Consider the following 26,022-nt stretch of genomic DNA (forward strand, 5'->3'; position numbering starts at 1 on the left):
CTTTTGAGGAAAACATGGACTTTTCTCTTGAGCTTCTTGAGCTTCTGTGTGAACAGGGCTGGGATTGGGGGGAAGGGCCAAGTTCTTGGAACAGTATAGGCTGTTCCGGCATTAACAAAATTCTTCTTTATAGGCAGGAGAGGGTGAGTGGTTTCAGCCAGTAATCCCAGTTTTTATAACCTCAGAAGGAATATTTGATATGAAAGAGCACTTTCTACCCTCAAATAGCCCGAAAAAAGGCTCAGCTCACAGGGTTTATTTAGCACACCTTGTGGACAATAGGAAGAAGCTTCCTTCTAGTACTGGGGGAATCATCAGATGGTAGTATCTGGGGACACTGATGGTATCAGAGGTCTTCACAGGGCTTTGCAGATGCGAGGATATCCATCAAATACCATTCTATGCACTGAGGGCATCCTGGGCTTTAGAGAATGCCCTCAGTCCTGGTGAGTAACTGATACAGTGGTGAGTGGTCAGGAGATTTCTCAACAAAAAGGCCCAAGGGACTGTTCATTCCTGCTCATCCAAAAGAAACAGAAAGAAGAGAGGGAAAAGTATGTCTGCCTTATTGGAAAGGCATTGGAGCTGGCTGGCCAAAAAGAAAGCTAGATGGTCTTGTCATGCAGATGGCAGAAGGCAAAGGAATATCATTAATCTAACTTGTGTTTGTCAAGTGCTGCTTTTGAGCCAGGTCCTGGGCTGGGCATTGAGGGGAAAGTGGGGAAGAGAGAACAATGTGAGCCTAAGGCATTCATGGACAGGGATCCTCAACAAGGTATATATACATGTCTAACCAAAATTCCAGAAGCAGTCTGACCAGACCATAACAAAGTGGCAAGTTCCTACAAGGGCACAAATTCATGTTTGGGTTAGAGTAGGGATGATTTACAGGAAGACAAGAGGAGAAGGTGGCCTCTGATATGGCTCTTGTAGGATGTGGAGGGTTTTGACATATTGATAAAGGGGTTGGTGGTGATGGGAGTTTTATTACCAGAGACATTATTGGGATGGGTCAGAAGAATCACTCCAGGCACAGCTCCTGGCGGTGGAGGGGGGGTGCGGTGTCCTCTGCTCACTGTCTGCCTGAAGGCAGTGATGTCACCTGGGAGCTCCCCTCCACTGGTGTGAGTTCCCCTTCCCTTTTGTCACTCTTGGCACTCACACCCATGAGCAGGAGACCTGGCTATAGTTCTGGCACATTCTGGCATTTAAGGAGGCCACGTCCCCTCTCTGGAACACTGTTCCTCCACCACTTAGAATCCAGGAGAGTTGGGTTGGCCAAGAGTGTCAGCGTTAGGGAAAGGAGGGCCCCCAGAAGCTGTCTCAGTTCCTCTTATAACTGCCCAGGGAGAATCTCAGCCCTGGGCTGAGCTACTGGTTTCTGACCGGAGGGAGGATGACCCATCCCTCAGGTGTGTTCAGGTGTGTGTGTGTGTGTGTGTGTGTGTGTGTGTAATAGGAAATTCACTGGATCAGGCCACCCTAACATTTTAGAATTCCTTCAGACTGACACTTGGCCCGGTCATCTGCCTTCCCCTCCCACACCTTCTATCCCCTAACCACATGCCAGTTTGCCCACAGTACATGATGTACTGGTGCCCAGCCGGCTCTCAGGAAGTTGGCTGGCTGCCACGGTCAGCACAGGCTTGCCTCCTGAGGAGAGCTGCTGGCTCCTGAAAGCCCTTTTACTTGTGAGCCTGTGAATGCACATTCCTGTGTGCCAAGGTACAACATGAGTCTAATGAAGGAGTTATTAAGGTGAAAAACTTAAATGCAAATGGACTGAGGCCCCCACAAAAAACACTCTCTCAGATACTAACCAGAAGACTGATGTATTGCTTGTGAGGGGTGTGTCACCCCTTTTCTTCACAACCCATTCTAGACTGTTTTCTTAGAGGAAATTCTCCCTTGGATAGAACTGGGAACTGTCTCCTCATGACTTTGACCTCTGGTTCCAGGTATGTCTTCTGGCAAGACTAGAGCCTTCTCATTCAGTATCCCAACTCCTGTGTTTCTGGGTCCTTCTCTGCTGATTCCGGTAGCTACTCCTTAGAAGCACAGGCCTCCTGGATGGGTCCTCTCTGACAGGTGTTTCTTGGCTCTATTGTGCTTCTGCGGCCTTTGGATTGTTTAGCACTGACCTCCTCAGGTCAAGAGGACTTATAGTCTATGCTGGGCACTGTGGGGGACATAAGGGCACAGCACTCTGGTGGCTCAGTCCAACAAAGGAAATAGCCACCCGCAAATAAGTGCTTAAAAAGAGGCACACAGAGGGCTCTAGAAACTGTGGGCAGGAATTCAGAGTAACCTCCAGCTTGGTGATGGTGGTGGTAGTGAGTGTGTGTGATAGGGGAAGCAGATGGGGATGAGAACCCGGAAAGATCCCAGGAGAAGGTGGCTGCGAATTGATTTAAGACTGATGTGGAGGATTTGGTCAGGTAAAGATGGGAGGATAATCCAGAGAACAGTGAGCAGGAAGATGGAAAAGCCAGGGCAGGACATGAAGCTGTGAAGAGCCCAGTTTGGCAGGGATGTGGGTATGGTTGAGGATCAATGGAAACGATGTTGGAGAGAGAGGTGGACCCTTTCTCAAGAGACTTGAATGCTGGGTTAACAAATTTAGACCTGTGAGCTATATTTTCTCTATTTGTCTCTCCAGGTTTAAATTTGTTTTAATGTTTATTTATTTTTGAAGGGGAGGGCAGAGAGAGAGGGAGACACAGAATCTGAAATAGGCTCTTGGAGTTCTGTCTGCTTGCTGCTCCTGGACCCCTTGTCTGCTTTGTACACAAGCCTAGACTAGCAACCTGGAGGGCAAGAGATCTAGGTGAAGAGGCCTGTGTCTTTCTAACCAGCCCACACAAGGCCATCCTAACTAGCTGGTCCTGGTCAACCCACCAATTTACTGCGGACACATGAGCGAGCCTCGCTGAGATCAGCCACGCCAAGCACAAATCAGACCAAAAGAACTAACCAAGTGAGCCCAGTTTAAATTGTAAACTGCTAATCTACAAGATCAAGGACTAGATTAATGGTTATTGTCCTTAGGCACTACTTTTGGAGTGGTTTGTAAAAGTTCCCTGATGCAGTCCTCCTGTTCTTGTGCCAGGAGGCTGACGGATGACATGTCTGAGATGCATCAGTGACTTCCTATGCTCTCTGCCTTCTTTCAGGAGATTGAGATGGAGGCATTTATCCCCCAGGCTCCCATCCCTCCAGGCTGTATGGTTTGGCCACTGCCTCTGTCAGCCTGTCCAACACCACAGCTCACTTCCAGGGCTCTGGCAATTGCTGCTTCCTATGCTTCTTCAGATCAGAGGGGCTAACGTATCCCCCATGCTGCCAGCCCTGGGGTTCTTCAACCTTCCTTAACCCTGCCCACATCTTCGTCTTTGCCCCATGACTCACTGAATGGCCACACGTTTCTTGAAAGGACCCTTACTGGCACACCTTGTTCTGTGAACAGATAGTATCTCTTATGTTTTAGTAAACAGGCACATCCAATTTAGGGTGAGTGGGACAGAGCTCCTGCTCTGAAGGGTCCTGCTCTGAACCTCCCACAAAAGCTGCTTTAGGCTTGGATGTTTGGAAAGTTGTGCTGGCAGACGGGCCTGCCAAGGAGCAGCCTTGCTAGGAACCATCTGGAGCATTGCTTTCTTTAGGGAATAGTCATCGCCCCTTTCCCTGCCAACTCCCCAAGTTAAAGAATGAAAAATGAGCCCTTCTAGTGCCCCCTGGAACCTTTCCTCTTCTCGAAAGAATTTCTCTTGAGGACTTTTAATCAAGCATTAGGATATGTTAAGCAAATCGGGGTCACTTTGCCTGAGGATCTTGGTTAACAGAAGCACGGCCTTGCCCCATTTTCCCCTAACAACCATCCAAGCAGTCGGGACCCTCCCATGACATAACTCCCACCAGTGTGAGGCTCTGTGTGAGGCCCCGTAGGGTTAACAATAGTGATAATTGGTGATGATGATGATGATGTTGAGAAATGTCAAAGCAAACTGAGGACCCGTCCCTATTAGCACCATTGCCGTTGTCTCTGATGGAAAAGCAGAAGTTCATACAGAAAGCTTTCTAATGTACATCAGAGTGTGACAAGCGTAGTGTTGGTACGGGTGACGTATACTTCTCATCTAGAAGTGTGGGGCTTGGAAGGACATTTATCCTTCCAGTGGGGAGAAGTATTTGATTTTAGAGAAGAACTATCCACAATGCAGGCCAGCTTGAAAGCCTTCACCACCATGTTTCTCCGGGGGCCCAGGCACATGACCAGAGTGACCCCCTTGTTCCGAGGGAGCCACTCTTCTTCTCTTGATGGAGCAGTACTACTGGCTTGCATACAGAAGGCCCTGGCATCCACACCTGGGGTTGTCAAATTTGTCAGACATATGGTAGTGACTTTGGGAAACTGAGGTTTGATTATTCATGAAGAAACAAATGACAGAAGCCAGGTAGGGAGGAAAGGACTTAGTAACATTTGAGGGGAGATTGAGGGATTCATGTCTGCATTCACATTTTAGGCAGGATGATTCTTTATTGTGTGGGACTGTCCCGTGCGCCATGGGATGGTTAGCGCCAGTTAGCACCTCCCAGTCAGGGCAACGATAAAAAATGCTTCCTTCCTCCACAAGCACTCCTGGGGGCGGTGTGGAATCACAAGCTGGCCGCTGGTCGGGAAACACTGCCAGGGAGAGGGTCACAGGGAGGGAGGGAGAGGGCAGAGAGAGGGGCAACTTCCAGAAGCCCTGGGTGTATCTGAGGACAACCTCTTGCAGGAGCTCCCCCTCTGTCTCCGAGTCTATATGCACATGACACAGTAACATGACCCTGAACTGAAGAAACACAACCTTCACTGGAGACCAGAGAAGGTGAGGCGTTGAAGCAGCAGGCAAGATTAGTACAGGTAAGGGAAGTCTTCAGTCTTCTCCGGCCAATGGTAGCCAGTGGCCACCATGGTTATGGGTCTCAGGACAGTGAAGACCATCTCTCTGAAGATGAAGGCCTGGCTGGAGTTGAAGATAAGCTCCTTCTCCTCAAGTTCCCCAATCTCATAAGACACTGTCTTATGAGGGCCAGAGGAAAGGAACTGGTCACTAGGCTACAAGTGTAATTAGCTCAGACTTATTCCTGCTGCTCTCTGCCAGGAATGACCCTCCCCCAGGTCTTGCATGGCTGGCTCCTTCTCTTAACTCAGGTCTTTGCTAAACTAGACCTCTTCTCCCTACCCCAGCACTCACTATCCTTTATCCTAGTTATTTTCTTCAAAGAACTTGTCAGCATCTTAGATTAGATTATTTATTCACTTACATGAGCTTTCATGAACATAGGTTCATTGGAGCAGTAAAATGGTCCATCTCTTTCACTGTTATGTCCCTAGTGCCAGGTACATAATAGATACTCAATAAATATTTGTTGAGTAAATCAATAGAATGCTCAGGTGCTATGCTAAGTAATTAACATGGATTGTCTCATACAAACCTCAAAGACTCTCTGAGGTAAATACTATATTATCCCCATGTTTTGTAGGAACCAAGACTTGGGGGGGGGGGGGAGTATTAATAATCTGCTTGCAGAAAAATGGTGGGAAGGTTTTGCAAGCTGGGCTATGATGTGGTTAATTCCCCCCTTGAGTACATGAAATCAAAGGTTTCTCACCACCGGAAGGATAAATGTCTGTCCAAGCCCTACCCATCTAGATAAGAAATCTGTATCACCCCTGCTACAAAGTCATATGGCTACTTATAAAGTAGAGCAATAAGCTCTTTAACAAATGGTGCTGGGAGAACTGGACAGCAACATGCAGAAGGTTGAAACTAGACCACTTTCTCACACCATTCACAAAAATAAACTCAAAATGGATAAAGGACCTGAATGTGAGACAGGAAACCATCAAAACCTTAGAGGAGAAAGCAGGAAAAGACCTCTCTGACCTCAGCCGTAGCAATCTCTTACTCGGCACATCCCCAAAGGCAAGGGAATTAAAAGCAAAAGTGAATTACTGGGACCTTATGAAGATAAAAAGCTTCTGCACAGCAAAGGAAACAACCAACAAAACTAAAAGGCAACCAACGGAATGGGAAAAGATATTTGCAAATGACACATCGGACAAAGGGCTAGTATCCAAAATCTATAAAGAGCTCATCAAACTCCACACCCGAAAAACAAATAACCCAGTGAAGAAATGGGCAGAAAACATGAATAGACACTTCTCTAAAGAAGACATCCGGATGGCCAACAGGCACATGAAAAGATGTTCAACATCGCTCCTTATCAGGGAAATACAAATCAAAACCACACTCAGATACCACCTCACGCCAGTCAGAGTGGCCAAAATGAAGAAATCAGGAGACTATAGATGCTGGAGAGGATGTGGAGAAACGGGAACCCTCTTGCACTGTTGGTGGGAATGCAAATTGGTGCAGCCGCTCTGGAAAGCAGTGTGGAGGTTCCTCAGAAAATTAAAAATAGACCTACCCTATGACCCAGCAATAGCACTGCTAGGAATTTATCCAAGGGATACAGGAGTATTGATGCATAGGGGCACCTGTACCCCAATGTTTATAGCGGCACTCTCAACAATAGCCAAATTATGGAAAGAGCCTAAATGTCCATCAACTGATGAATGGATAAAGAAATTGTGGTTTATATACACAATGGAATACTACGTGGCAATGAGAAAAAATGAAATATGGCCTTTTGTAGCAACATGGATGGAACTGGAGAGTGTGATGCTAAGTGAAATAAGCCATACAGAGAAAGACAGATACCATATGGTTTCACTCTTATGTGGATCCTGAGAAACATAACAGAAACCCATGGGGGAGGGGAAGGAAAAAAAAAAAAAAAAAAAAAAGAGGTTAGAGTGGGAGAGAGCCAAAGCATAAAAGACTGTTAAAAACTGAGAACAAACTGAGGGTTGATGGGGGGTGGGAGGGAGGGCAGGGTGGGTGATGGGTATTGAGGAGGGCACCTTTTGGGATGAGCACTGGGTGTTGTATGGAAACCAATTTGACAGTAAATTTCATATATTAAAAAAATAAAAAAAATAAATAAAAAAAAAAAAAAAAAAAAAAAGTAGAGCAATAAGGATTTGACTGACTCCAGGACCCAGAGTCTTGCGGGAAAATAAGCAGAAATATAAATTACCTTATTTTACAGGAGCAAATGCTAAGTACCCCAAAGGAGATGTGACTGCATGCAGGACTGTGGGATTTTAGAGAAAGGGAGGTGACCATTATTCCCAGCTGGAAGTGGGAATGGGTCAGAGAAGAAGGCCACATTAGCTGAGACTGGGGGTGGGAAGCATTTATGTGTGTGGAAGTGGAGCAGAGGAAGGGGATGTGAGCCAAAACCCGGAGAGGCATATCTGCTCTCCAGAGATTGGTGGTTCTGAGTGAAGGATCTGCATAACAGGGTGGTGAGAAATGACTCTGGCCAGGAAGCTGAGGGCCACTGCATGGAGGGCTGTGAACCAGAATGAGGGTTTTATACATTTTATTAAGCAAATGGGAGGTCCTTGAGTAACGATGATGACAGGTAAGACAACAGGATCCCCATGCCACCAAGAGCCACTGATGTTTCAATTTCAGCAGGAATTCTCCAGTGGGAGACCCAGTGAGAAAGCAGGACTTCCAGAACTTGCTGGAGAAGCTCCCTGAAAGGAAGATGTGCTTGGGGAAATCAGGGGTCATTTCTTAGGCATCTTCACCTCTATTTGAAATCACTTCCCCCAGAGGAGACAACAACTTCAGGCAGAAGCTGGAGAGATCCTGGTCTGATTTATTAAAAAATATGATTTGGGATTCAGTTGGCCCCAGCCACACTTCCAGGCTCACCTCCATGGTGCGCTGCCTCCATTGCGGCATTGTGCGCCTACCATGGCCTCCTGTCCTGTCCACTATGCAGCCATCTGCCCTGCTCTATGTCTCCTCCTGGAACAGCCTCCCTGACTCCTCTGTGCTCAGAGCCTGCTGGACAGATCCCTGTTAGATCCTAGTTTTCCTGCTGGCACCCTACTTGTCCTGGAACTCCTGGAGGGAGCCACCTTCAGGCCTTTGCTTCTGCTGTGCTTCTGCCAGTGATGCTATACCAGTTATCTATTGTTATAACAATATTATCTCAAATTTAGTGGCTTAAGGCAATACAGTTTATTATCTCATAATTTCTGTGGTCTCATCTCAAGGTTCACTTGGAGAAGGATCTTCCCAGCTTACATGGTTGTTGGTAGGATTCAAGCCCTTGCAGGTAGTTGGACCAAGGGTCTTAGCTTCTTGTCAGTCATCACCCAAGCGTTGCCCTCATTCCTGACGGGTCGTTGTCCAGAGTCTGGTCTTGGTTCCTTGTCACATGGGCTTCCCTAACATGATGCTTCTTTCTTCAGAGCCGGCAAAGGAGAGGGTCTCCTGGTAAGACGGGCATTATAATCTATGTCATGTGATCATGAAAGTGACATCAGTCAGTCACCTTTGCATACTCTATGGGTTAGAAGCAAGCAAGCCCTGCCCACACTCAAAGAGAAGGGATCATACAAGGCACGAACATCAAGAGGAGGGGATCACAGGGCCACTTTAGCAAATCTCTGCCACACAGGCCCCTCTCCCAATCTCCCCGGCTACTATACAATCCTGAGCCTAAAAAGGATTTCGCGAAAGCTCCCTTTAACCATCCCAAGCAGAATTCTCTCTTCTCTGAGTTCCCACAGGGCTACACTTAAATAATGTTTTTTTTTTTGTATTTCATACATTCATTCTGGCATTTAACAAACACATTTTGAGTATCTACTATACGCCTGATGCTAGAGGTAGTGCAGTATAATGGTTAAGCCTGCAAATTCTGGAACCAGAAGCTCTCAGTCCAAATCCTGTGTCCTCTGCTTCATTCTGGGTCTCACCTGTAAGTAATATTACCAGATACAAAGATTTGTGAGTAAGGTTTACATGAAATCACACATGTAAGAAGCTTAATACAGAGTTGGGCTCATAGTAAGAAATCAGTAATGACTAAATCTTATTTTAGGTGCTGGGGAAGCAATAGTAATTTGGTGGGATGTTGTTCTGCTTGAACAGCCTGATCTCTTCATGAGTGTTTATGTGTGTGCCTCACTTCCCAGCAGGCTGTCTCTGACCTCCCTGAGGGCACATCCCAGTCTCAGTCCTTCCTGTCACCTTGATCCTGCTTAGCACATGGTCTAGAACATCCAAGGCTTCAATGTCTAGGTCTCTAACCAATGCCCATTGGCAGTCTGTCATTGTCAATACAACCAGTCAGTCTGATGTCAGTCCTCACTTCCCCATAGCACAGCATGCAACTCCGGTCTTCCAGCTATATCTGTCACGTGCCATGTGTTCAGAGGTGAAATTATGGAAATGGTGAGAAATTATGGCAGACTGGGTGTTCTGCCTTCCTCCTCCCTGCTTGCCGTTTGGCAAAGGCAGGTTACCAGCATGTTCTGTGGATGAATTTCCCTGTGCGAGAACTCAGGGAGCCAGGGTTGGGAGTGGGGTGGGTGGAGGGTGAAGGGCAGTGGTTGAGTGGGGAACAGAGCCAGAGCCTCTGAAGCCACATGGTGGCCACTGGCCTTTTATTGTTTGCTTGCCCAGAATCTAACCTCTCCCTTCTTAGTTTGCAAGAATCCTTGCTGTGTGGGTCTTAATGGGAGGTAGGGCTCTGTCTCACACAGAGAAAGTCAAAGGCTCAGCCATCCCCCTTCCATGTACTGGCATTCACGGCCTGGGCTACGCAGCAGTTTGGCTTTGGGCTGCTGGCTTTTGTTAGTTCAGGATAACCCTGGCTATTTTAGGTTATCTTGGGAATCTTAGACAGAGGAGACAGACCAATGTGTCAAGCATCTTTCTACCCCATTTCAGCCTCTACGTCTGTCTGTCTTGGGGCCAGGAAGGATGTGGTTCACAGCTGAATCAAAGAGGGTGTGCCCTTTCCAGACAGCAATTTCTCAGCTCATGCTCTGCTTCCTAGTTCCGTCCTTCCTTCCTTCCTTCCCTCCCTCCCTCTTTCTCTTCCCTCTTTCTTTCTTTCTTTCTTTCTCTCTTTCTTTTTTTCTCTTTCTCTCTTTCTTTCTTTCTTCTTCTTTTGCAGGGAAGTTGAGAGGCAACTAGCTGCCTGTGTTTGCTGTCTGGGCCTGCACCCAGCTCATCAGGATAGTGTTCACAGCATTCCCATGCCAAATGTGTCACCAGGGGCTAATTGCAGCCTCAAAGACAGGGAGTGGGAGAGGAAAATCGGGCCATAAGAAAGTCAGAAAAGCAGGGTTTAAAAAAAAAAAAAAAGAAGTGGCTACCTATAAAAATTGGGATTCTCAAACTGGAAGGAACCCTAGACATAGAATCCAGGAGTTGGAATCAGCCTCAGGACTTGTCTAGTCAGAAATTCATGCTATGGCAGGCTGTGTAGTCTGGCCACCCACTAGCTCCCCCTTCTTCCTTCTTATCAGTACCCGGTTTTGTTCAGGTACTTGGTGCCCATGTATTTCATGGACATTGCCCAGGCACACTGACTGATTTAAGCTGATTAAACTAATGTCTTACTTGTTGCCAGTGACTGGTTGAAGCACACCAATGTGACTCCACCCTAGCCAATGACATGTAAAGGGAAACCTGTGAAGGCTTCTGGGAACATTTTCTTCATTTGTAAAAGAGACTCGATGCTTGCTCCTTCTGCATTTGGGTGTATTTGTGTGAGGAAGTGTTACTTGCAACTGTGGCGGCCTCTTGGATCATGAGGGGTCACCCAAGAGAATCCCAGAGAAGCTTTCTCAGAGCCCTGACATCATTTATGTGCTACGTCATCTACCAGTGGACTCACCCTGTGTCAGGACTTTCTATTATGTTAGATATCATTACTTCTTATTATGATAGATAACAAATTCCTTACTGTTTAAGCAACTTTTAGTTTGTGATTCTTTTACTTGTGGCCTCAGGCCTTCCAACTGACATGACTTGCCCACACTCCCTTCACTGATCTCTGCCAGAACACCTCCAGGAATGGAGCACTCACTACCTTCCTGCCTCAAGGCAGCCAAGGCCTTTGGACAGCAGGGGATGTCCTCTCTGATACCAAACTGAAATCAGATCCTTGAAACTAATGCCATGATGGAGACTGATTTCTCCCCTCTGGGATCAGAAAGCAGAAGTCATCATTCTCTTTCCCTGAGACTTCTCTGTAGGCCTTGGAGGACAGCTTTTGTGTCCATCTGTATCTTGGCTTTTGTAATTTGGGGGGGTTACTGAGAGCCACCATATCAAGGCTGGTTCAAACTCCTACCTAAACCCATCACCCTTGTGGATGAGAAAACCACGGCTGAAAGAGGGAACAGGCCCTGCTCAAAGTCATGCAGCTTGCCAGAGGCAGAGCCCCTCAATAGCAGAAGGCAGATGGTGATATTGGCATAGAAAGAATATAGACAATAAGAGCTATTGATCATTTTTAGTTGGGGAGGAATCAATCAGCTTCATGAAGGGAGGTGGCATTTGAGCTTGATCTTAAAGTATGAATACTACTTAGAGAGAGAAGGAGGACCCATAAGTAAATAGAAGAATGGCCTCTGCAGCAATGTCAAGATACCTGGGTAGTTTTCTGGCAGAGAGCTGAGCACCTTGTGAGATATCCCATCCCTTCTAACTCTTAGGAAGTTCTTTTTTAAGCTAAACAGAAGCCTACTTCTGTGTCTCTCATCCACTGGCCCTAAGTCTGCCTTCTAAGCCCCTCGAGAACAGGGCCACTGCTTTATCCCCACAGCAGAACTTTGCCATGGGGCAGGTACCAGATTTCCTATTTCTCTCAATCTGAATACACCAATTCTTCTGGTCATCTCCCACAGGAGTTTGCTTCCTTGCCCTGGTCATTAACCTTGGGACCTGTCCCAATTTGTTAACATCCCTTAAAGTTGGTTGCCCAGAACTGAGCATAATACTCCAGGGTGGTCTTCCCAGTGTGAATGGAAACCATCTACACCCACACAGCTTATAGTCTATTTATTCCACTATCCTCATCAACATAACTAGAAAACCCTTTCCCAGCAAGATAAAAATTGCAAATAACGTTATTATTTCAAGAATTTCCTGAGAGACCTGTCAACTCTTCAAGTGAAAGCATCAAGTGACAGTTTGCACCCCAATACTCTCTGAACCCCTTGCCTCAAGTACTTGCTTTGCTGTGTCCACCAGTCCTAACCTATTATGTCATGAGCCTTACCCAACCTTAACCAAGCACTGCCTTTTCCTCCAGTTAAAGACTCATCCTAAACCAGACTTCAAAATTCCAGTCAAACTTTGTTGGACCCCCCCTCCTGGACACTCCTAAGACTCTGTTGAAGTAGAACTCTCCCTACTACAGTAAGAATAAATTCAGTTTTTTCTTATCAGTGGATTGCTTTGGTGATACCTTGGGAAGCCAACATTGGACACCAGCAAACAACAGAAGAGGAATGCCCTCATCTCCCTTACTCACTTGTTCAGGGCATCACTTTCCAGCCCCTCTAACCTCCTAGGTGCCCTCACCATAAACTATGAGGAGGCTATTCCTCTCAGGATTTCCAGAGGGCCCCAGTGGCCATTTCTTTCCATGTTCTCCCATTTTCTTGCAACTTGAGTTTTTTCCCTGTGGAGTTTGAGAAGGAGGAAGCTTTAAATTGCTTGACAGGGCATCCATCTTATTTCACTCAATTGCTTTCTCTCCCCCTCCCAATATACAGGTAAATTAATCTAGAAATATCAATAGATACACAGGGCGACAATGCTCCTTGCTCCCAATGGCTTCCCTTACCCTGTTCATTTTCTCTCAGCATTTTCTCATTCAAGCCTGACTGCTTTCAAAATGGTCACACTCGGTTTTTTAACACACCTTTAATTGCCTTTCCTTTTTTCTTGGGGAAATTTCAGGCCACACTTTCTGTAGCACTCCACGTTCTGTTGGATTCTCAATGGGACAATTAGTTTTATAAATGAATGTGTCTAGGAAATGCCTTCCAAAGTCCTCCTGTCCGGTGTGTGATCTTGAGCTGGATGACTTTGTGCAAGTCCCTCCCTTTTGCCAGCCCAGTTCTTCCTGTGTCAAGGAGGGCCTGGGACAGATGGTCTCCAAGGACCCATAATCCCTTGAGGTCCTGCAGTTCTCTGATTCTGTGCCTAAAGGAGAAGACATTTGGAAGAAAAAAATTTTGCTGTTGTTTTAAATTATAAATACAAAACATATTTGTAAAACAAAAGTGCACACAACCTAAAATATGAGTGTTTCTTCCTTTTCCCATCAATCCTCCTGGAGAGTGCGTTTTGGGGCCAGTGTATGCTTTTTGATGATATTGACCCCAGTGATCTCCAAGTCACTGGGACAACTAAGAGCTATTCTGAGAAGGAACTGTGTGTGTTCTTACAGTTTCTCTTTTCCCCGGAGGAAAATTGCAGAATTTTTCATGTTGTTTAAGAGTTGCACAGCTCAGTTGCCTGTGACCTCACCTATGTCTTTGCCAGAAAATAGAACACAGAATCCTGGCCTTAACCCAAAACTCAGATTTGCAGGGACCGAAACTTTGGGAGAGCCAGTGACCAGGGCACTGATTGTCTCACAGCAGCCATGGCTGGATATGCAAGTCCAGAGACTAGAGTCTAGGCCAACAATATTGACCTCAACACTTTAGTTTTCTCACAAACATGAACATCACCTTCTTCTGAGTGTCTAAAGATTTAATCAATTGGAATTGGACTCTGTAGCAGAGAACTGAGATAATACAAATTGTTGGAGAATAACATAGAGGTGCATTTTTATTATCTGCCATCCTGGGGATGTAGCCCATTAGGGAGAAAAGGATTGAGGGCACTGACTGCTAAAGTTCTCAGCCATGTGCTTGCTTCCTTCACATGCACTTCAGGTTTGCCTCAAGGAGGATCAGATCTGAGGAAGGAGGAGGAGTGAATAGAACTCAGCATGGCCTCAGGAGGATGATCTCAACACTGCTGTGTGGATGTGGGTGAGAGGTGTGGTTCAGTGTTCAAGAAGGACAGGTGCCAGGAGAGGCATGTGAGAGAGGGGGACAAATCAGGCTGTTCAGAAGGCAGAGGGGGAGCAGGAGGAGGGCCGGCCACAAGACACTTTGGGGGGTTAAACGGGGAAATTTAATGAGGAACAGTTGGCTGAAACTGGCCCATGATAGCAAACAAACCACACCACACCAACAGTCCTAGAGTCCCCAAGGGGCCTGGAAAATCTCACTGGGGGTTAAAGAAGCAGAAGGCAAAATAAAACCCAAGATGTTGAGATACTTGCCATAATACTGCTAGCTCGTTCATTCATCCATTCACTCAATAAATGTTTATTGAGCCTTTGTACATGCTAGGCCCAGGGATATAATGATAAATAAGAGAGGCATGGCTCTTGTTCTTATGAAGGCTTCAGTTTAGTAAGGGAGACAGACATTAACTTAATTTCAAGGTGAATTTCCAGGCAGAGGGGTAGGAATAGAGGACTGGGGGTCCACACCCTGGGTGTGGACAGGGTCAGAGAATGACCAGCACTGCAAACTAGAGGGCAGAGGGAACAGGTGCTGACAAGGAAGTAAACCATGTGGGATAGGGTTGAGGAAGTTCACTGGCATAATCCTGGAGAGAGATGATGGCCCTAGGGTGAGGGCTGTAGCTTCTAGAAGAGTCTAGCAGGTACATCTAGCAGAGTTGGTGTTGGATTGGACATGTCAGGGATGGAGAGGGAAGAGTCATGGGTGACTTTGGGGTTGGGTAAAGTTGGGGTAGAAGTGGGGAACAGTGGCAGAGAGAGGTCTCACATGATCTCAGCAGCTCCAGACCACACAGTCATGTAACCTCTGATTCAGGATGAAAGTGCTTCCTCCCTACAAAGCCACGTAGTCTCTCTGCTCTCCTCAAGGATTAATGGATTCTCAATGTTTCCTTCTCAACAATGAGTTGAGATAACCAACATTAGGAATTGGAATTTGGGAAGGAAGACTTAGAAGCACTTCCTTAAAAGGAAGGTGGGTGAAGTTGATGGGAGGCAGGGTCCCAGGAGTTATAAGGAGTGGGACAGTGCAAGGAATTTTAGCAGTCATATGGGGAAATCCATGCTTTCCATGATCTTACCTGGCAATGGATATTCTACATGCTTAGTTTCTTCATCTGTCAGCCATCTCACAGGATTGTGGAGAGAAAAAAAAAATTAGACAAGGCATGTCATAAGGCACTGCCCTGAAGTACAGTAGGTACTTGATAAACATTAGCTTCCATCTTTTACCCTTGGCCTCCACCAGCCTCTGTAGAATGGGGGATATTATGGCTTACCATGGGGATTGAGTAAAGCATGTTGAAGCCCTGGACAACCTTCACAGTATTACACAAACAGAGATAGAATTACCTAAGAGATGACGATGATTCATGATAACAGTTATAATGAAATGTGACCTGGGGGGTCAGTAGGCTAGTAAACAGCAGAGATAGCCAAGAGGCCTGTAGCTACTATCTTCCATATGCAACAAATAGCAGAGCTGGCTAGAGAGAGCTTGGGATGCGGTCAGAGGGATTTGAAATTGAATCTTCACTCTGCCACTATTAGCTGTATGACCTTATGAAATCAAGTCACCTCTCTGAGTCTTATCCCTTCATGTGAACAATATGGATAATGCTGTCTAGCTCAGAGGACTGTCACTGGCAAGCAAGCTAACATGTCGAGCTCCTGGCACACACCAGCCAGAAGACCACAGTGTCAGTTGCAGGTAGAGGAGTAACCTGACCCTGCAGTGCCCCAGGTTCCTCATCAGTGAAATGTGAGTGTTAATAGTTCTACATCCTTGGGTTCCATGATAAAGTCATGCAGTGTGAGGAAAGTCCATAAAACAATACCTAACCCCGTCAGTGTTAATTATTACCAAAATAGATATTGTACCCTTACTCCAGGCTTCCTCTGACTGTTACCTGTAGCACTTGCCTGTGGGAGGGAGACTCATTTAGCACAGGAAGGTCCTGGTTTCCAGAGTTTTGTGCTGTCTCACATCCCTGTAGGGAGCAATCTGGACATTGTTTGGGAGGTATGGCTAGACTCAGAATCTTTTGGTAACCTTGACAGAGTTGCAATTCTTTTACAATTCTAAAGCTTATCATTCTCCTGTAGGTGATAGGGATAGCTCCTATATTAGGGTTCTCCAGAGAAAGAGATCCAATAGGAGATAGACAGATAGTAGATAGTAGATTAGATGATAGATGATAGTTTTAGATACATAGAGATAGATAGATAGATGATAGATAGATAGATAGATAGATGATTGATAGATAGATAATAGGTAGATGAGAGAGATTTTCAAGAATTCACTCATGTGATTTTGAAGGCTTTGTAAATCCAAAATCTGCAGGGTAGGCCATCAGGCTGAAGACTCAGGGAAGAGTTGCAGTTCAAATCCAAAGGCCGTCTGCTGGCAGAATTCCTTCTTACTCAGAGGAAGCCAGTCTTTCTTTTAGTCAGGCCTTCCTTCAACTGATGGGATGAGGCCCACCCACATGGTGTAGGACAACCTGCTTTATTCAAAGTCCACTGATTTAGATGTTAACCTCATTCAATAAATACCTTCACAGAAAACACCCAGAATAATATTTGACTAAATATCTGGGCACCATGGCCCAGTCAAGTCAAAAGACACATAATATTAACTATCATAGCTACTTTCTTCTACTTTTTTTCTTTATTAAATCTTCTGGATTCAAACTTTGAAAGAAACAGAAACATCCTTAACTTCCTGTAGCCCTGAAACAGACCCTAGGACCCCATAAGGCTCACTTATCTCCCTTGAGATGACTTAGTATCAGCCTAGAAATCAGTGATTCCAACTCCAACTGGAGATGGAAAAGCAGACCCAGAGAAGGGGAATAATTTACCCAGGTCACACAGCAAAGCCAACCTTACAGCCTTAGGCTCCCGGCCAGCTCCATGTTCTCAGAGTGGGTGTTAACTCCACTCTGCTACCCCCCAAAGGCTGAGGAGAGACTCTTTGATGTATACAGAGGCCTCTATCAGCTCACAGACAGATCTGAATGATCGGCTATTTCTAAAGGGAAACTTCCAGCCTTTTATTTACAGCACTCTTTTTTCCCCCCCAAATTTGTTGTCTTCAGCTGAGCTGAACTGAATTGAGAAGATAAATGACATTAATTTGCACTGAGAAGTTAGTGAATTTTCCCCTTCAGATATGACAAGGCTTCCTGAAGCTTGTGATCAGATACACTATTTTATATCTTCTGCCGACGTTTCCTCAGAAAAATCACAGAATCTTGGAGCAGGAAGGAGCTTCCAGAAGATTTTTATCCAGTTCCTTCAATTTGCAGATGAAGAAACAAAAGATCCAGGGTAGGGAAGTCATGTGCCCCAGAGAGTAGGACACATAGCTAACCAGCTACTCTAGCAGTGTTCTCTTCCTTTATCTGGACCTTGGTCCTTGGGAGGAAGAGCCTGCGGTTGGTCCGGATGGAGGAGACTTGGAGAGGAAGTCTCCAAGGGAACCACTCCCATAGTACAGGTGAGACGTGATGGGGCCTGGGGATGGTTGCAAGGTGGATGGGGAAGATGAAGACTAAACATTGTACGTAAAGACAATTCCAAGAGAGAACTGATGTGACATAGTGACTGGTTAGATGGGAGTCAGGGGAAGGACAGACTTCAGAGTTCCTGACTTGGTTGCTGGGTAAATAGACATTCACCCTGGGTGAATAACCAGGACCAGGAACGGGTAGGAAGAGGGTGACTTAGAGGGATAGGCAATGAGCTTTGTACACATCAGAGGAGGTATTTGTGGGATGCCCAGAGAAGACTATTCTGGTAGGCAGTGGGATGTGTGGACCTGAAGCTCAAAGCACAGGACCGAACATGAGATATGGGATTCCACAAGCATGTTCTGGAAGGTAAACCCATGGGAAGGAGGATCTGTCAGGGAGAGCTCCTGGCCAGGCAAAAGTAGACCCAGAGCATCTCCTAGGTCTATGTTTGTTCCACAAAGTCATATTCTCACAGGAGGATGATGAGGGATTACAGGAACCTCCCCTAGAAGGGTTTCTGTCCCACATTTTCATAGTCTACACCTCCTTTGACCAATATCTCATATGTCTGTTAATTTGATATTGTCCCTCCTGCCCCAAAGAAGGCAACATCCAAATTTTCAGGAGAAGCCAAATTGTTTTCTGCTTTCTGTCTTGATAGAGTTTCCTTAGAGTTGGGAAAGCTTGGGAGAGGAGGGTACATATGTGACTATCATCTCAGTCTCTCCACCACCCAAGGTGCTCCAGGGTGGGTAGAGCATCTGCTGAGTTCTCTGACCCCTTCCAACTCAGGCAGCCCCAAAGCCTCACAGAAGGGACAGAGCTAGCCATTGAGAGGTTAAGTGGCTTTCTTTGGTACCCTAAGTGCAGTGTTAAGAACCAATGTCAGTAATTTGTCGCCTTGAGTTCTCTCCAGTTGCTTGGTAATTCATGTTAAATCCTAAATGAATATGTGTGCTGTTTCCTGGCAGGTTTCAAAAAAAACAGAGGTCAAGAGAAAATGAAAGCATTTCTGGGATTTCTAGATCAGGTGGCTTAACCTTTTTTTAAAAAATTATTTTTAAATAACTCACTGTAGAGTTAGCAGAAATTCCATTCAGCAGACTCTGGCATTGCAGCATGAGTTGACAACTCTTCTTCTAAATTATGCATTATTTATTCAGTGCCAGCTATAAACCCAACAGGTGACAGGTTAAATTAAACTTCCTGGCACACACATGCAGGGTTCAGAAACAATGGACTGACAGCAGCCTAGTTTTGAGGTGACCCCTCTGAGCAGGAGGACCAAGAATGTTGGTGGTGGTTGCTCTAAAAGGGAAAGGGGAACTTGGGTGCACCCCTGGGTGCCCAGTAATGTGCTGGGAGCTGTCCATATGTGATGATGTTTGTTCTCCACCACAACCTGTGAGGTGTGTATCATTATCTCCATTTTACATGCAAGCAAATGCGGGCTTTCAGGGTGACAGTAACGCACCTAAAGCCTCAAACCTGAGTTTCCAATTCAAAATCCAGAGCTCTTTTAACTATGCAATAGAAGAAGCTGGCAGATGTTGTGGTAGCTAGCCTCCAAGATGGCCCCAATTAACTACTCTCAGTGTTGACACGTTTGTGTAGGTGCTTTCATGCTGAATCAAGGCTGGCCCTGTGTGACCAACTGAATGTGGCAGAAGTGATGCTGTGTGATTTCTGAGGCTAGGTCATAAGAAGTCTTTTAGCTTCTTGTTCTCTTAGAATGTTTGTTCTGGAAGTAGTGAAGGGGTTCAGAGCAAGCGCCCCCCCGAATGTGCCACTTTGGCATATGGACTATTTTGAGCTGAAAGCAACTGACACCCTGCAAGCTTGAGAGATTTTGCCCCTCCCTTAGCTACCTAGAAGAATCTAACCTGGGAGGTCTTTCCCAGAAGAAGAATTACTACCAGAGATATATTTTGTCTGAATGATGCACCCCCTATATGGCAGGGCAAGCATCTAATTACCAAACACCTGCTCTTTTTATTGCCCTGTGAATTGCCCTCCTCCCCTTTGAAGCCCCAGGCCCCTGTCTTATTCCTTATCTCAAGATGGCATATATGCCTCATTTTACTTTTATGTCTTTGAAGGTCTCAGGTATGTGGGGTTCCTATATATGTGAAATTAAGTTTTATTTTCTCATCTAATCTGTCTCATGTCTATTTAATTCTTAGACCAGGAGGAAGAATATCTGAAGGGTATAGAAAAATTTTTCCTCCCCAACAGTAGCCAGATGCCATGTAAGAAGTCTGACTTCTCTGAGACCACCACGCTGGGAGGAGGCCCAAGCTAACCAAATAAAGAGGCTACGTGGAGAGAGACCTCAGCCGGCTCCCAGGTCTTCAAACCATACCCCTGAGGCACAAAATATGTGAGTTAATAAAGCCATTTTGAATGTTCCCAGTCAGCCAAATCTTCAGATGACTCCAGCCCCTCGGCTGCCATCTGACTACAACCACATGAGGAACCCCAGGTAAGAGCTGCTCAGCTGAGTTCAGTCAACCCTCAGAATCATGGGGAAGAATAATAAATTTTTGTTTTAAGTGAGCAAGTTTTGGAGCTGTTTGTTGCACAGTGATAACTGAAGCAATTGGGTTTTAGATCTATTTTTCCTACAACAGTCATTACGACCATTTTTATTAACCACTTACTACATGGTTGGTATACCACTGTAACCACTGTACTAAGTATTCTATGTTTATTATTCCATTTGATTTTCAAAAGAACCCTATGAGACAGCATTTATTATTATGCACTCTGCTTTATATATGAGAAAGGTTCAGAGATGTTAAGTCATAAACCCAAGTTCACACAGCTAGTAAGTGGAAAAACAGATTCAAACCCCAACAATCCAACTCTAGACCTCATGCTTTGCTCTGTTACTAGAGGCAAGTACGTCAGGGAACTGACCCCTGATGGATGGGCTCAGATCTGGGGGATGACTTAGCCTCAAGAGCTTGTTCTAGAAGTTTTAGAGCAGCCATCTGGGTTTGCGCTGAGTCTCCTGGGGACAAGCAGCCAGGGCTTTGTGAATTCATTCGCACGGAGAAACAAATGGTTCTGACCTTTTCTTTTTAAAATGTTTTTCAAGGGAAGTCGGTGCTGCCTGCAGGGTCTAGATTGATGACATTGGATGCTGAGAAGTAGAGCCTCCACCCTGTGTCGCGTCACTTGGTACCGTGGGTCAGATCAACCAGCGACATGGCAAGGCTTGGAAATGTCACATCGATTGCTTATGCAGAACACAGTCTCCCTCCCTTTCCTCCTCCCCTTCTTGCTTTGCTCATCTGTGGGACATTAGGGGCTGCTTTAGATGTCCTCAGAAGAAAAGAGACAGAAAAATGGGGAATCCATTCACATAAAATTAGAGGGCAAAATGAAGACAGGAAATAAAGGGTGGGGGTAGAGGACCGGGTCTCTAGGCGAAGACATATGAGCCAACACTACCGGATCCTCCAGGCGAGGCCAAGTGTGGGCAGCAGGTCAAAGCCATATGTGCCCATGCACCCCTGTGACATGTCCTTCCATGGGAGCTGGGAAGAGGGGCTGTGGCTCGGATTGCTGTGGCAGCTCTTGTTCCGGGCCTAAGTGTTGAAAAGTGCCTCTCCAGTGAGTGTCTCAATTTCTCTTCTCTCCTTCTCCAGCCAGGCCTGTTGGTGGTGCCTGTCCTCCATATACACCGTGCTCCCCGCAGAGTCATCCTGACGCAGGCACCCGGTGAGGCACAGGAATGGCACTGGCACCTGCTGAGAGGCACAAGATCTCCTCTGTTCCCAGGAACAAATGTTAGCCTGGTGGGAATGTCCTCCACATTCCAGCTCCCAAGACATTCCCTGTTACTCCCCTGCCTCTCCATCCCCACCGGGTCGTGCCCTGCTCACCTGAAATCCTCTACCTGCACGGCTTTCATCATGGTTGGGGAGGTCTCTTCTCCATACCTGCTGTCATTACCCATCCCAAACATCACAAGCACACTCTTACCATCTTTCCCATATCCACATACCATATGTACTGTTAGTTATGTACTAGCTTTCTTTAAGTTGACTTTTCCTTTATACATAAATTAATTTACTTTAAAAGTGAAAACACAGAATAAAAAGCAGAATCACCATAAACAGGAGGTATCAGATAAATGAATGCAATATAAAAGTGTCATTAAATTTTAGTTAAGTATTGTTATCTGCCAAGCTCTAGGCTTGAGATTTGTCCTGTATTTATTAAAAGGAATGTTGCTGCCTGCTAGAAATGCACCAATGGAGGGCGCCTGGGTGGCTCAGTTGGTTAAGCGTCTGACTTCAGCTCAGGTCACTATCTCATGGTTCATGGGTTTGAGCCCCACATCGGGGTCTGTGCTGACAGCTCAGAGCCTGAAGCCTGCTTCGGATTCTGTGTCTCCCTTGCTCTCTGCCCCTCCCCACTCTTTCTCTCTCTCTCTCTCTCTCTCTCTCTCAGAAATAAATAAACATTTTTTAAAATGCACCAATGGAAGCTCTCTTTTTAATGGAAACTAAAAAAAAAAATCAAGGAGAATGAAAAAGGGCAAAATCTTCTTGCTATATAATTTGACGTTGTTCCATGTTGTGTTTGTAGCCACTCAAAATCATTTCTCCTCCCACCCATGGCTCATATTTCATGCTGTGATAGTTACTGTGCCAACCAATTCTGATATGTCTTTAAAGACCAGCTCAAAGCTTCTCTGCCTCCCAAAGTCTTCCCTTACCACTCCTGCCTCTATTGTTCCCTTCTTTCTTTAAGTATTTATAGTAACAGGTACCATTTTATAGTGAGCAGGTACCATTTATTATGACATTTATTTTTTACCTTTTCTTCTGGGGCTCTATGTCCTATTTTTCCAGGGTCTTACACTCCTAGAAGGCAGTAACTGTAAACTCTTTTTTGGTGTGTAATTGTGAACAGAGAGTAGTGGGTATTTCGCACAGTATCTTTCATGCTGCAAAGCAGAAAGGTGATGCTTGATTTACTCTGATAAACTAAATGTAATTCCTTATTACTGCTACTTATAATTGTGTTGCTCCTAAGTTGATTTTATACTATCATATCATATAAGATGTATAAAAAGAACAAAAGAATGTCACAATTCAGCATGTTTATTTCATGCAGTGTGCAATACAACACAATTCTGGCATAACAAAAAGAACTGGCAAGATCACCTCCATTTTGCATAAAGGCTGTATTGTCCAGAGTTACAGTTACATACGTTCGAGGGGGAAAACGAGATTTATAACTGAATAAATGTCTCCCTCACTCTCTTACTTATTCATTCAACACAATTTGACAGACCACTTACCACACAACAAACACTAGTAAGTGCTAGAGGAATGAAGACGAAGAATAAGTTGTTTCTGGTTTGGAGCAGCTCATAACTTAGAAAGACAGATGACATGAAAACCCATCATTACAGCTCAGTGGAAATGTAATAATGCAGGTACGCACAGAGCGCTCTGGGAGCCAGGACAAAGACTTTGACTCTGACTAGGAACGCTTGGAGAAGTTACACAAAAGAGATGACCTTCGAATTAAGCTTCGAAAATAGCCAGACTTGCCAGAGAAAAGAGCAGCCCAGATTAGGGCATGCATAGGAGTCAAGGCGTGGAGGCTTGCCTCTGGGTGTTTTAGAAGTGGTCAGCGACTAGAGATGGGTATAGTACAGAATGTCTGGAAAGACAGACAGAAGATAGAGCTGGAATGAGAGGAAGAGGCCAGATGGGGAAGGGCTTTTTATGTGTCTGGAAGTGGGGAGTTGCTGAGGTCTTCAAACAGGAGTATATAACAGAGACGGCTACTTGGCTGCTGCAATATTTATTATTTCCTTCCCTCCTTTTTACAGAATCCTGCTGTTTAGCTGGGGCTATTAATACCCCAAACCAAAGACTGTATTCCTCAGCTTCCCATGCACTCAGAGGCGGCCATATGAACAAGTTTTGACAAAGAGATATAAGCAGAACGTTGTGCAGAACTTATAGGAAGAAAAGTTACTTATTGTTTTTTTTTAATGTTTATTTATTTTTGAGACAAGGAGAGACAGAACGTGAGCAGGGGAAGGGCAGAGAGAGAGGGAGAGAGACTCCAGGCTTTGAGCTGTCAGCACAGGGCCCGATGCAGGGCTTGAGCCCACAAACCATGAGATCATGACCTGAGCTGAAGTCGACCGCTCAACCAACTGAGCCACCCAGGCACCCCATCATCCTCAGTTTCAACTCAGACCATGATCCCAGGGTCATGGCATCAAGCCCTGCATCAGGTTCCTTGCTGAGCATGGAGCCTGCTTAAGGTTTTCTCTCTCTCTTCCTCTGCTCCTCTCCCTTGCTTGTGCGCTTTCTCTCTTTCTCAAATTAAAAAAAAAAAAAAAAAAAAAAAAAAAAAAAAAAAACAGACCATGCTCGATAACTCCACTATCTGGATATGCTTTGGATCTGCTTATGTCTGTTTTTTTTTTTCTCTTGGTTTTCAGTCATTAGATCCTGCCTCCTTGTATCCCTGGCAATTTTCTATTGAAAGCCAGCCATTGTACAAAGCTACACTGTCTAAAACAATAGCTAGTAGCTACATGCAGCTATTTAAATTAAAATTAAATTAAATACAAAATTCAGTTCCTCAGTTGTACTGGTCACATTTTACTTGCTCAATAGCCAAATGTGGCTAGCAGCTACTGTATTGGCCACTGCATATTATAGAATATTTCTATCACTGCAGAAAGTAGACATTGTGGGCATAGAGATTATTCGATGTTCTGGAGGATATTATTTTCCTCTAGAGTGGGAACTTTCATTTCTAATCAGCAATTAGGAGAGGGCTCCTTTGGTTTGATAGATCCCCCACTCCAATTTTGGTCTTTCCGTCCCCATGAGAAGTTTGAAAGCTCTGCTCAGCTTCTCAAACTCCAAACTGCTGCTTACAAATGGGCAAATGCCTCAAGAAAGGCTCTGTGCCAAGTTCACCCCTTTGTACTTCCCTTCTTTCCAGGATCTTGTCCCTTCACAGTGCTGGTCTTGGTAGCTCTCCAACAACTTCAAATGGATTTTTTTAACGTTTATTTATTATGGAGACACAGAGAGAGAGACAGACCGTGAACAGAGGAGGGGCAGAGAGAGAGGGAGACACAGAATCCGAAGCAGGCTCCAGGCTCTGAGCTGTCAGCACAGAGCCCTATGCAGGGCTCGAACTCATGGACAGTGAGATCATGACCTGAGCTGAAGTCAGACGCTTAACCGACTGAGCCACCCAGGCACCTCTCAAACGGATTTTTAAAAAACAACATATTTAATCTAATTTCCAGTTATTTCTGGCAGAAAGGTTGGTCTGACACAAACTGATCTGCCATCGCTGGAAGCAGAAGTCACATCTCTGTTTTAGGCACAGGGTCTGGAGAAAGTGCAAAGAAAGTCTGGTAGGATACTCTAAACAAGAAGCAATGACACCTTGAACTAAGGAATGAGAGAGAAAAGGGACAGATTTGAGAAGTCTGAGCAGTTTGGGAAAGTAGAGTTAGCTGGAGTCAGTCTTGGATTAGATGTGGAGGATGAGAGAGGGAAAGGAAAAGGAAGACTTCAAGAATGGCTTCAGGTCATGGCCCCCAGACATCTCAAGCAACAGGTTGGATGCATCCTTCTAAGGTGTCTTAAAGGAGTGGGGCAGGGGGCGGGGAGAGAGTTCTTCCGGTGGCTTTGAAGGTGGCCACATGAAATGTACCTCATACAATTCCCTGTGCTGTGACACTGGAGGTGCCACCTGTTATGTCTGGTGGTAACAGTACCTTCCTCGGGCTCTTTCTGTGGCGTGGTTTTCGTGTGATTCTGGCTGCTCTTCCTCCTCCGCCCCTTTCCCTTCCCCTTTCTCCTCCTCTTCTCCCTCCTCCCGCTCCTCCTCTTCTCCTCCACCTCCTCCTCCTTCTCTTCTAGTTCCCTCTCCTTCTTCTTCTTCTTCCTCTCCACTTGTTTTTTTTTTTTTTTTTTCTTCTTGTTTCTCCACACTTCAAGGCAATTCTGATACACTTTGAATGAACTCATTTTCTGTTTCTGGAGTCCATTTCTGTTGCTTACAGCCCAGAACGCTGACTCTGACGGATAAAGAATTGTACTCTCATAATATGCAATTTATACTTTACAGAGGGTTTTCTCCCCATGGATTAAATTTCAAAATATAGTTTATAAGCACACTTGTCCTGTTGTTTTTTATATATTCTCAGACGTGATAAGAAAAAGCCAAAGTATAGAGATGATGGATGAAGCAGAATGGCTATTCCAAGCAGTGGTAAGTAGTATAATAAATATCTATTGCTTAGTTGAAGCCATGAAAATGGCTGATATTTCCCAGACATTAGGTAGCCTGAGAAAGAAATAGAGTTTGTGAGTTTTTATTTAGTCTATCCCCTTCATCAATCAAGGTGAGATTTTCCCTTCTGGGGATGCTGAGCTAATTCCAGGGACTCAGAACATATGACTTCCTCCTA

This window comes from Panthera onca, chromosome C2, assembly GCF_046562875.1.
Source record: "Panthera onca isolate mPanOnc1 chromosome C2, mPanOnc1 haplotype 2, whole genome shotgun sequence".
NCBI lineage: Eukaryota > Metazoa > Chordata > Mammalia > Carnivora > Felidae > Panthera > Panthera onca.